At 40.9% G+C, this 12,966-nt stretch overlaps 1 pseudogene across 1 annotated transcript in view; it reads left to right on the plus strand.

Moving 5' to 3' along the window:
- LOC309584717 (3'-5' RNA helicase YTHDC2-like) overlaps positions 1–12,966 on the plus strand; it is a 29,159-nt pseudogene that overhangs the window by 501 nt on the left and 15,692 nt on the right. Inside the window, exons 2-11 of the transcript in view lie at positions 386–476; positions 836–1,032; positions 2,635–2,834; positions 3,440–3,606; positions 6,056–6,158; positions 7,358–7,514; positions 10,196–10,289; positions 11,388–11,536; positions 11,915–12,050; positions 12,400–12,526. The product of the transcript in view is annotated as a 3'-5' RNA helicase YTHDC2-like (transcript). The remainder of the gene's footprint in view (positions 1–385; positions 477–835; positions 1,033–2,634; positions 2,835–3,439; positions 3,607–6,055; positions 6,159–7,357; positions 7,515–10,195; positions 10,290–11,387; positions 11,537–11,914; positions 12,051–12,399; positions 12,527–12,966) is intronic.

The following is a 12,966-nucleotide window of genomic DNA, read 5'->3' on the forward strand; positions in this document are numbered from 1 at the left end:
TGCGTATAGATATCTCCAAGATGAGTCCCAGGAGTGTGGTGCCAGACTTTCTGGTGACAGAACAAGGAGCAGTGGCCATAAACTAAAACCCAGGAAGTTGCACCTCAGCATGAGAAAGACCTTTTATCCGTGAGGGTGGCAGAGAACTGGAACAGCTGCCCAGGGAGGATGTGGAGTCTCCCCCTCTGGAGACATCCCAAACCCACCTGGGCGTGCTCCTGTGTCACCTGCTCCAGGTGACTCTGCCTTGGCAGGGGGTTGCTCTGGGTGATCTCCGGAGGTCCCTTCCAATCCTAACAATTCTTTGATTCTGTAACACCAAGATAACATGTCAAGAATGCCTGTTGCATTGTTACTGGTTTTTTACTATTATTTATCATTCTAGAGATGGAATTTCCTTCTAGTTTCACTAGTACTGAAAGCGCGTTTGTTCACCGGCTCTGTCAGTCTCTTGGACTGGTGTCTAAAAGCAAAGGGTAAGTTGGGGTACAATTTTCATTTCTTGGGTGCAGATGAATGGAATTTCATGACTGATGATAGCGTGATTGATGTTTCCAACATAGCCAACTCTGCTGCAAGGAATAGTATTAGAGAAAAAAGTGTAAAAGTAGGCATAGAAATAAGTATCTTTGTTTGTTTGGAAGAACTTGTGGCATGCTTTTTGAGATGGCTTGCTTTTATACTTCATGGGTTTCACGTGTCCATAAAAGGGCTTCTCACCATGATCTCTGCTTTTTTAAAAGGTTTTGCATAGAACCTCATACCTTGACAGATAAAAGTTTAACCTAGAGTAGGTCACTTATTCCTACGATATGTTTTCTTTTCCCTCCGACAGAAAAGGAGCAAATCGATACCTGACTGTAAGGAAGAAGGATGTCTCAGAACTGACACACGCAGTCATGGCTTGCGACTTGGCTCTCCGTACGAAACACGCCGTTCGGAGCCTCATTCAGAGCTTTCCCGTCACAAACAAGGAACGCACGGAACTCTTGCCAAGGACAGAGCGAGGAAGTGCCCGTGCTATTGAATCTGGTATGTTCAGCGTGTCTTCGGATTTGGACTTGTCCGTCAACACCACTCGGAAAAACAACGTACGACCCGAGTACAAAACAAACCCCTTTCTGTTCTGTCCCCTTGCCTGCCCTACCATACACCTTTAAACAAACACATGGATTTTCTTTACTTTCAAGGTCTTTTATAACTGGTGTTGTGAGGAACTTGGGCAGTTGTATCACACACATTGCGATGTCTACCTTGTGCTGAGTTAATTTAGGATCTTTGAGCCAGTTCCAGCCAAATCTTTTCGGAAGCACATTTGTGAAATGTGGCTTCATACAAGTTCCATGAGGTGGGATTGAAGAGTCAGGTCTTACCGTGATGCCATGTGAGAACACCCTTACGAAAGAATGAGGTTGGCTGTGCTGCTTACAGAAATTCACGTGCTTGACAAAGCAAGAAGTTTAGTTTTTGTTTCTTGATCTCTACAAAATAGATGTGATCCTTAAGACACTACTGTCCAGACTTCTTGATTTCTAGGATATGAAGGAGTTCACTGAAGACAAACATCTGATAAAATGTTGGGGTTTTTCTGAAAGCAACGCTTTTATCTAGATTACTGCTTTAACAGCTGTGAGTGGAAGAGCTATACTGTGTTTCTGTGTGCAGAGGTGGCTGTAGTGAAGAGAAAACACTTGTACCAATATGCCTTGTTTAATTAAATATTTCTGATATGTGGTGTCTGTTCTTAAAGTGCTTCCTTTGCTGCTTTTTTCAGTTGTTTCAGTTGTTTAATAGGATTGTTTAATGAACAGAGGGCAGCTATAATAAAAGTACTGAAACACAATGTCTTAGAAATGTAAGGGGTAAGCTAATGAAGAGTCTAACCTTTCTCTTTCTCTGCTTTTCAAGCATGTATTTTTAGTTCTCCTAATCTTTTAGTCTGTGTTTGTCTTGGTACAACAGAGCTTGTAATTTAGCATGTGAATCTGTTAATGACGTTAAATATGTATAATTGAGTTTGCAGCAAGCTTTTCATTCTTCTGGAAAATAATGATCAAGGAATTACAGAGTAGCATTTGCAGTGCTGGGTTTGAAGCAGCTCCCTCAGAAGATGTGCACGTTTTTTGGCTACTTACGCACTGCTTTCTAACACACCACGCTGCTGCAGGACCCCCGATACGGCGCGCTTGGATTAGTACGATTTGGGGCAAATGCATGGAATAGCTTAAAGGTTGAACTCTGTGAGCGTGTATTTCTAGGGAAACTGCAGATGTGAAACGTGCATGCAGATACGAAGGCCACCAAAATACACCAGGCTGGTTTTCTCCGGTTTAGTTTCTCTTTCTCCTTTTGCTCTTTGTGGGCTTTTTTGGCATGGAGCAATGCTCTGGGAGAGTCTGGTTGTGTTTGAAATACCTATGAAAGTAATAACTGTTCTGAAAAATGCCTATTTCAAGCACCGTAACAGGACGTGTTGCTATGAGTCTGACTTCTAAATGTGTGCCGGGTTTGTCACTTTACCCACAGGGGTGCAGAAAAAGGCAGGCAGGTTAATTGTTAAGTATAATTTTTGAGCAGTGTTTTAGTGACCTTCCTCTGTGTCTGTATAAGTAAATTCTTAATTTCTCTTCACAGAAAACAAAGAATTGAACAAGACAAACGGTCCACTTAATGACGGTATCCCCCAGGTCCCAGTGAAAAGAGGGGAATCAGAGTTCGATTCCTTCAGGCAATCACTACCAGTTCTTGAAAAACAGGAAGAAATTGTCCAAACAATAAAGGACAATAAAATTGTTTTGATTATAGGAGAGACGGGATCGGGAAAAACTACTCAAGTATGTTTCCTCAATGAAATGAAAAAGATAACAGTATTTATACTAAACTAATGCCAATTTTGTAATATTTGTGGTAAGGGATATTTCTATGCTATTTTAAGGCTTTTGTTTTCCTGTATGATTGAAAATCTTGTGTTCCAGTTCACTTTCTAGCTTTTGAAATACTAAGCCAGCAGATAGGTACTAAAAGCATAAATGGTTCCTCACAGTTTTCTGATAGATACAATTTTTTCATTAAAATATTACAAATTATTGTGGGGAAAGTAGCTGTGATGTTTGTATAACCCTTTTTCTTCTAAGGCTAGTTCTGTTCTTAGTACCCAGAGTAATATATTTTTTGTGTTAAAATGAGAGATTATCTGCAGGGCTTTTTTTCCTATAGATCTCTCTGAAGCAGGAGAGAGACACTTCAACTTTTTTTAAAAAAAACCCCTAAACAGGTTATACTTTGAAATTTATTTTATGCCCATTCAGGTGTATTTGCAGTGATAATCCTATTGAAAAGTCTGTTGCAACGTGTAGTACTGAGATGCAGTTAAATTGTTTCCCTGGGCTGAGAAAGCTGTGACTTTCTCAAAAAGTAAATTTGAACCACTTCTTTCCAGATCCCTCAGTTTATCCTTGATGACTGCTACAAGAATGGAGCTCCCTGTCGTGTGTTTTGCACTCAGCCGAGACGTTTAGCAGCTGTTGCTGTGGCTGAAAGGGTGGCAGCAGAAAGGAGAGAGAAGATTGGCCAGACAATTGGTTACCAGCTCCGGTTGGAAAGCAGGTACTAATGGTGCTTCTAAGTGTCAGTTGATCTCGTGCTGGTATCGTGAATCTTGTGTACCTTTAAACTGCAGTATATTTGGGATGCAGCCCCATAAATCATAGGTGGGGTATGTTATTGCAGGGAAGGAAGACTTAGGAGTGAAAAGGACGGCTTTCTTCCTGTATTTTGCCGTTTCATGTAGTAGCTTGTCATATTGAACTGAATTTCAAGTGCTTTCTATTGGTTTCTTCTAGGGAGTGTGTGCATGTAAATCCTTGTCTGATTTTCAGATCAAGTCTACACTTTCCTCTCTTCATTTTTTTTCCCCTCTCTACTTTTGACATGTGTGGATCCCAAAGTTCTGCAAGCTTTGAAGGTAGGTAGGAAGACCAGCATGCTGTAACAAACGTATATAGTGTGAGTTGGTATGGGTCATAAAAGGGAGAACAACAAAATTGGAAAGTGACTGATGAAGCTGAGCATTATTTACCAGTCCAGTTTGGGTTAAGTTTACTGTGCTTCAGCTTTCAAAACATGAAGTGATGTCAAAGTAGAGCTTTCAGTCACTTGATGAATTTGTCTGTGGAGCAGAGTGTGAATGGGTTTTTACATCTTTGCACTGTGTAGCCAGTGACATTTCAGGGAAGGGGCGACGGCTGGGATATGAGTGACCAGAAGGTGGCAAAAGGTTGTGTTGCTTGAATGAACGAAGATAACACACGGCGGAGGAAAATGAAAGTGCTTGAACAACAAAGCCAAGACAAGAATTGGAATGTGCATGGGAAAGCTCACGAGGCTATTAAGGGATTAGAAGAGCTAGTGAAGAGCTTATCACAAATAAGCTGAATGATTAATGTCTGGAATACTGGATACTGTGCTGGCAGAAGAAGAGCAAAGTCAGATGAAAATGGAAGAAAATCCATCTTGAGAAGAATCAATGCATTTGCTCCAGAGAAACACTAAAAGGGAGAGATGACAATATTTCCAGCTGTGCACAGAAAAGATCTGGAGTGGAGGTGTTTAGGGGTGCTTATAGTAAGGAAGAAGCCTTAATTTTTTAAGTTTTCTTAATGGTCTTCCAGAAAGAGCTGTGGAGGACAGTACAAAGGAGCTTTTTGGTTCCTTTGGGATGGCAGCACCAGCGAAAGTAGTGACAATTGCTGTTTTTACTGGGGCAGCTGACTCTGCCCCAGGTGTAGAATAGTTACACTTCAGTATTTTGACTTCCTGAAAAACCAAAGGATCAGCTGATTGCTTTGTGATTTAGTCAGCTGTAGTGTATTAGGTTCGCGTGACAAGGCTTTGGGAGCTGTGGGGCGGCTTTCTGTGAGAAGATGCCAGAAGCCTTCCCCGTGTGTGACAGAGACAGTGCCAGCCAGGACGGACCTGCCTCTGGCCAAGGCTGAGCCCATCTGTGGTGGTGGTAGTGCCTCTGGGACAGCAGGGAATGGGGGAGAAAAACCTGCACAACAGAGGCCACAGTCCAAGGAGAGCAGCGAGCGCATGTGAGAGGAGCACCTCTGCAGATGGGAAGGTCAGTGCGGGAGGAGAGGAGGTGCTCCAGGTGCCAGAGCAGCCCGGGGTGCAGCCCATGGTGAGGCAGCTGTGCTCCTGCAGCCCATGGAGGTGCATGGTGCAGCGGGGATCCCCCTGCAGCCCGTGCAGGACTCCGTGTTGCAGCAGGTGGGTGCTCGAAAGAGGCCGTGATCCTCTGGGAAGCCTATGTTGGAGCAGGCTCCTGGCAGGACCTGTGGCCCTGTGGAGAGAGCCCCCAGTTTGCTGTCAGGATTGTGACCCTGTGGGGGTCCCACGCTGGAGCAGGCTGTTCCTGAGGGACTGCACCCTGTGGAAAGGGACCTGTGCTGGAGCAGGTCCCTTTTATGAAGACCTGCAGCCCATGGGAAGGACTCATGCCGGAGAAGCTCATGGAGGACTGTTGCCCATGGGAGAGACCCATGTTCTCCTTATCCTGGTCCTGACCCTGTGAGTCTTCCATTGTATTTCCTCTCCCCTGCCCAGCTCAGGAGAGGAGGGATAGAGTGGCTTGGGTGGCACCTGGCACCCAGCCAGGCTCATCCCACCACGTGTAGGCAAATACAAAGGCTATATCCAAGCATATGCTGAGGAGTTGGAACCTGGTTTTCCACATGGGATTTTCTAGTAAATTGAATGACATGGAGAATGACTGTTTCTCATGGTTCTGTTTAACTTTCTTACTTATTAAAATTTGAATCTGATGTTTCCAATTAATCCACTGTTGAAAGTTAGGAGCGCAAGCACTAAGAGTTGTTAGGAAATGTCTGGGAATAGGCACAGTTTGAAAACAAGTGGTATGCAGGAGTTCTTTGGTGAGAGAACTGTAATGCCTCTTCTGGTCAGCAGCTGCTTTAATTTTTGAGCCATGGAAAGCTGCTAGCAGCCTTTAAGTGGTGCAAAACCCCTGAGTCATCTCTGTGCTCTTCCATAGGGTTTCTCCAAAGACACTGGTAACCTTCTGCACTAATGACATGCTCCTTCGCACACTGATGGCAGGAGACAGCACCCTCTCCACTGTGACGCATGTGATTGTGGTGAGCATCCTGTGGTCTTTCATGTGTTGCTTGTTAATTGGAAAATGAGGTCCTCGTTTGTTTTATTCAAATTTGCTGAGCGTTTTCGGTGGTTTTGTTTGGTGGAATCTGAATTGACTTTAAAGACTTTCTGAGTCCTTAGTGTAGCGTGCATGTTTTGTGCGCTTTGGTGCTTTTCTGTGTGTTTGCTTGTGTTTTTCCCTGGAAAAACGTCTTATTTTATGTTCATGCCAATAATTAGGTGTGGAATCAGGAGGAGTTGAGGAGGACAGAAGTGTAAATTTTTCTGAAATTCCTCTGTCGGCAGAAAAGCCTTAGGGAGGCTTAGATGTGGTTCGATATGATTGTGTCAGAATTTCTGATATCGTGTATTTGTTTCAGCAATACCAGGTTTTCAGTCCTTTTGTTTGCCCAGTGTTTCCAAGATAATGTGCAATCTAATTGCTAGCAAATTGTTCAGGAGCGTTCATTTGTGATTGTGTTAATATTCCTATTGTGGAATTCCGTAAGTAAGGGGAACCAGAATGTTGATGGCAAGATTTAAGTATTCCACTACTGAAGACAAAAAAGTCACGGTAAGTTGAGGTGCCTACCTGTTTATCAGAGTTAAAAAAGCATGAGAGTGGTCTATTAATTCTTGATGTCAGCCTACAAACCTTGTATTTGAGTCCTTGTTTCATTCATTCATAATACAAAACAAAACAGAAGAATGACAAAGATGATTAACCAGTTACGTCCTTAATTTATAGGCTTTGTGTATGACTTGTCTAAGCAATGTCTTTTTTTCTGATTATGTGGTGTCATACATTTCTTTAAATGCTCATCAGTTGTGAAGTGAGAATTTATTAAAATAAGATTTGTAGGATTTGTGGTTTGTGACCTTTTCTTGACATTTGGCTTCCAATACAAAATTAGAGAGGTTTCAGACATTAACTTTGGCCTCTGATTAAGGTGTGTGTGGCTTGTGCGTTGCAGTGCGCTCTGCTCTGATAAAAACTTTTTGAAACTTTTTTTTTGCTTGTGGATAGTTTAAAAAAACCCCCTTACCTTAACCTAGATTTACACAGTGTAAGGCCTCTGTAATGTACCACCAAATCATGTATTTTATTTTTTTAAAAAAAAGGGTTGTATTTGTCAGAAGTTATGATCTTGAATCTGTGATGTTTGTTTATCTCTTGGTTTTTTTCCTTTTATTACAGGATGAAGTACATGAGAGGGATAGGTTCAGCGACTTCTTGCTAATAAAACTGAGAGATGTGCTGCAAAACCAGAATAATTTAAAACTAATTATTTCTAGTGCTGCTCTAGATGCAAATCTTTTTATTAGGTATTTTGGAAGCTGCCCAGTAATACACAGTAAGTACTTCTCTTAACTCTTAAATCTGAGTATACCTGCCCCAGACGCACAGATTTCAGTGAACTGTAGCAAACTACTCTGAGTAAAGGCACGTGGTGAATACACTGAGAATTACAGCAGTGCCTGTTCTTTGTGTCTTCAGGTTTCTTGTTTCTTAACTATTTACGCCTACTTCAGAGGGAAGTGTTTTTATCGCTGGGAGTTCTGTAAATGCAGGAATGTCCTGGCCCTCTCCACGTTTAATTCAAGAAGTAGGAAAAGGTTATTGAAGTGCTGTCTCCATGCTGGTACAGGACTTAGGAGCTACATTAGTGTGATGCATATTAATACATTGCAGCAGATTCTAATTCTTCAGATCTCATAAAGGTTGTTACTGGATAAGTCGCAGATAACTGTACCTGTTCAGTTGAGAAATACAGGAGGCCTAGGCAGGTTTGGTTTCATGCTTCAATCACATGATTCTTTGTTTTAAAGGAAATTAGTAGCTGTTCCTCTGGGTAAATACTCAGAAAAGACATCCAGTTTCTGTTAGTTTATGGTCAGCCTCGGTTACCTGCAGTTAGATGACTTTCAGATGCAAAGAAAAGTTCCCATTATTGCTGCTTTAATTTCATTTGACTGATCTTTAGGAGAGGCAAAATACAGATGTGTGGGAGATGGGTGTCGCGATAGAGGGGAAACCCAGACGCTCAATATGAGTGATCAGCAGGAATCCGATTTATTGATTGTACCAGAACTCCTTATATACTAACAATAATAGGCTTTATGCATATTCGTAACGGCGCATTCTAAGTGGTTCACGTCGACTAAGCTGATTCTAAACCCCTCCTTAGACCCCCTCTCGTGGTCAGCAGTTCTGCCATTTTCCCTGGCCTTCTAACCACAGATGTCCATTGTTTTGCTGCCAAAACCTAACCTTGCTGGCTCTGCAAATAAACCCACAGTTCAGCAGTAAGGCTCAATGGTGGTTCAGTTACTGAGCAAGATACATGTAATATTCTGTAACTTCAGTTGTTACACAGGAGGTGTGGTGCATTGTCTTATGAGACCTTGCTCAGCTAGCTGCAAGGGTCTATGTGCCCGTTCTCACGTAGCCAGCTTCTCAGATCAGTAAGCTGCAAAGAATCTGTATATCTCGACTCTATATGTCCCTTTTCACGTAACCAACCTCTCACAGATGGGGGGTTTGCGTGGGCTTGTTTTGTTTTTCCCACCCTCCTGGCTTGCAGGTTTTCTGCATGGGTGACCTCCTCTGGCAGCTTGCAGTCCTCTTCCTTTTTCAACAATGATGTCCAAGTTTATTGTCTTTTCAACAGTAGCTTTTAGGAGAAATGCTTTATTTGACAATCAGGTAGACTCTCTGCATGTCAGCCTGTTTTTTTAAAAATCTCAACAGTTCTAGGAAATGGGTGGCATCAGTTATTGGTTTGTTTTAGCAAATGTTCGTGACAAGGAAACCTCGTTGGTTTTTTACAGATAGAAGTGTTTCTTTCTAGTGCCCAGTCCTGAACTTCTGCCTAGTAAAATAAGGCTTGTAACTTGTTTGAGACAGGAATCTGTCTCAATTACACATGATTTCATGTTCTCTGAATTTTTTTTTGCAAGGGAGAGCCTCAGCTGTGATTGCTGTGTGGCTTTCCAGTTTCCTCTTCTTGCAGCTTCCTATTCTTTTAGATGAGAGTATATTTGTTTTGGAAATTCTGCTGAGAGTCGCTCCAGTTTACCACAGTGGTTATGCTGGTTGTGTAGCAGGCCAGTAGCAATTGGAAAGATGTTTTTTCCTTTTTTGTTTTTGAGAATTTAAGAATTAAAAGAAGCAGCTTTAGACTTCTGTCTGTTAATGTAATGAAAAAGGTTTGCTTCTCCTTCAGCAATATGGCTGACAAAATCCTGACCACAGAAACCAACATTTTGTAGTTGTGGATTGCTGTAGTACACAGAGTTTGTGATGGGTGTTGGAAGGCTTCCTCTATGACAGCTTCTCGAAGTATGTGAACTGTAGATGGTTCTTTCTGAAGGAAAGTCCTGAGTGATCTAAAGTCATCTTAAGGGACCAGAAATCAAAATGTTGAGATTTGAATTCTTCATGTGAAAAGCATCCTTTAATGTTCACAGATAAGGTCTAGAAAAGAGTCATGTTGAAAAAGAAGTAAGGATAAATTATTAGGAGGTAAAGACCACTGGGATGTCTCATCTGTCCAGAAGTATTCAGTAAAGAAAGCCCAGCTTTGCTGAATCAGTTGAGGACGCTGAGAAAAGTCTTATCTCCTCACACACTTCTCATGAGAGAAAGTAGTTCAACACAAAGATGTACTGTCTCCTTGAGGAGTCTTGCACAAAGCTGTATTAATTGCTTGTTAAATAATTGCGTTTTTACTCCAGGTGGCAGGCTTACGTGGTGAGTTCTTGTTTGTAACCCTAAACAAAAATGGCTGTTTTCTTCTTCTCATTTTAAAAAATTGCAGTTAATAACTCTGAATCTTATGAACATCTCTTGCTATAACAGCTGATATAATTGAAGAGGTTAATGAGAAACAAGATAGCATTTGACTTTGGAAATGTTTTGTTTTGTATAATTTTAAGAAAAATGAACTCCATTGAAGATAATTTTTTTTAAAAAATAATGCTCTAAGTGAAGCTGGGGAATATCTCATCTTTTATGGAATTTTTGTACTTTCAGTCCAAGGAAGACCTTTTGAAGTTTAAGAGATGTTTCTGGAGCACTGGGTATACAAACAAAGGGATGGTAAAGTACAAAAAAGAGAAGCAGCAAGGTTGGTGACCTAGTTAATCGTAAGGGTTGGCAATGAGAAGCATTGCTTGATTGAACAAACAATTAACAGGATGATTTTCTGTTAAAATTCCAAAGTCAGGAGATGAAGTGAGACGTGATTAGATGACAGCAAGTGTCTTTAAGCTCTCAGCATTTGCATTATTGAAATGTAATGTTCATGGAAGTTCTTGCAATTAAAGAAGAAAATTCACTTTGATTGAGTGGTTGCATTCTTTTTACTTTCAGTTGATAAATGTCTTATTTTTTCTAATTGTTATGGTGTAGAATTACATATAATTGGGGGCTCTGCCCACATGAAAACTACAGGAGCAGAGGATGCTCTGTACCTTTGGGTGCAAATGCAAGTGCAGCTGTTAAAGGAGGCAGGATTTTGTACATCTTGCACAAAATGTACAAGTTGTTCCTATTAGTATTTTTCACTGCATTCTTCAGACATGGATGTATTTTTTAATAAGCATTCACACTCTTAAACTAAGTATAATTGGTTTTCAGTTGATTAAGTAGCTATTACTTCAGCAGTTTTTCTGGCAACTGAAAGTAATGATCCTAATGATCATTTAAGGAAAATTTTAAAAAAAGGCAAACCCCAAACTATAACATACAGTCCTGACTGGATGTTTATCCCGGTGCTCGGTTGCGATCCCTGTGGATAGAAAAGTTCAGTTAAGACACTGGTGTCTTCTACTGTTTCTTCCACTTGCATACAAAAATAAGTTGTTACGTGCAGGGGCTGTATCACTTGTCTCCAGAATTCCACTTCTGGAGAAAGATCTGGGCTGAGATTGTGTAGAAGGTAATTCCTTAGGAAGCTCCTTTGACTGCAGTAATTTGGAATAATGGAGGCTTAGGGGGTTAAACACCAAAATGGTGGGGTTTACCTTCTTCTCACAGCACTTGTTTGCAGTGGTGCCCTTTGGGTACCCTTAAACACGTCATTTATGTTGGACTGGTAGCAGCATTGTAGATTAAATAAAGCTGATTAGGTAAAACTTTGAGCTGCTGTAATTATTTTTTAATAGAAAACAATGGATAATAAAGATGACTCTAAAAATTTCTTGGGAAATACTTTGCATTCTAGAAGAGAAACAGAAAACCACTCTTGCTGAGTGGTGTTCCGCTCAAGAAAACACCAACAAACTGGCATGTCGGAGACAAAAATCAGTTCCAAGGGCAAATGAAGAGTACAGTCTGTTGGATGATGGTGGTGACACAGTATTTAATCAACTGGTAAGATTTTCCTTTTGTTGCGAGAGAAGTTTATATTTGTGTTCCATTACTAGCCGTTTAAAGTGTGTTATCTGAAGCGCCGTAGGCTCTCAGGTATTAACGCGTTTTAAGGGTCGCTTTACTAGGACGAGCTGCTCTGGCTGAAGTGGGCTTTTCGGTTACGGTGGTGGTACGCAGCTTTTCCTCAGATCAAATGGCTCGACTGCCCCTGTGTGAGTCCTTGCATAGGACACAGTCAGTGCTTTAACTGATGCCTGAGTGGTGGATTTCTGATTGCTGCTGGGAAAACGAGCTGTTCAAATTCTTTGTGGGTAATGTGTGAGAATAGAGACACCTCTTGGAAGAGATTCATCTTTCAGTGTTGTTTTGTCTCATCAGACTGAAAAAGATGTGAATTGCCTTGAACCGTGGATAGTAAAAGAAATGGATTCCTGTCTGTCTGACATCTGGTTGCATAAAGATATTGATTCCTTTGCTCAGGTGTTCCATCTAATTTTAACTGAAAATGTCAGTGGTAAGTTTTGTATGTTATTACATAACAAAAAAGCAACCACAAATTCATTTAAATTTCTATGGCTACTTTCATCTTCAGTTTCAAATGTTGTTACTTTTGCATTCTGATGCCTACTGAAAAAATGAATAGGGCTAGCAGAATTAATGAGTTGTTTAGTTCATTGTTGTTGTTTCGAAGTATTGGCAGAAGTGTGCTTCTAAAACAATGTGGAATTCCCATGAGCTGGCTGCAGAGATGAGTGAGGAAACAAATTCTCTTTGGGCTGGAATTTGAAAGCAGTATTTGTAGAATATTTGGAAAAAAAAATAACATTTCTCTTGGGTTTGCTGATTTTTTTTTTACTTCTCAGTTGATTATAGGCACAGTGAGACCGGTGCGACTGCTCTGATGATTTCTTCAGGGAGAGGCTTTTTGAGTCAAGTAGAACAGCTGATCAGTATGGGAGCAAGTATCCACTGCAAATCATCCAATGGCTGGTAACAAACAAACAGAGAAACCAAAAGATAGATTTATTTGTCAACATAGGAGAGAGAAAGAAAATTGTGTAACATCTGAATTAATTTGCTAACTTACCAGACTGCTGTAAGAGCTATAGATTTTGACAGCCTAAACTGTTTCTAACTTCTGTTGAAGCACATTGTTTTCTGTAAATTCTACATGGAATTCTTAATTACGCGGTCTTGATTATGGGCTATAAGCTTGGTTTCAGTATGTCTTATTTAAGACACTGGTTAGTGGAAAGACTGTAATCTGCTGAATTCCACCAGAATGTTTGGTGATTCTTATTTTCATGGAGTTACCTGTGTAAGAAGATCTTTGTGTTATGTTTCTAAATATGCTGTAGCATGTAAAAATATTTGTGAATCTGTCAAGACTCAAGCTTTGTGGTCATGAAGTGTGTCTTCATATAAACAGG

The sequence above is a fragment of the Coloeus monedula genome (genome assembly GCF_965178545.1).
Source record: "Coloeus monedula genome assembly, chromosome: Z".
NCBI classification, from domain to species: domain Eukaryota; kingdom Metazoa; phylum Chordata; class Aves; order Passeriformes; family Corvidae; genus Coloeus; species Coloeus monedula.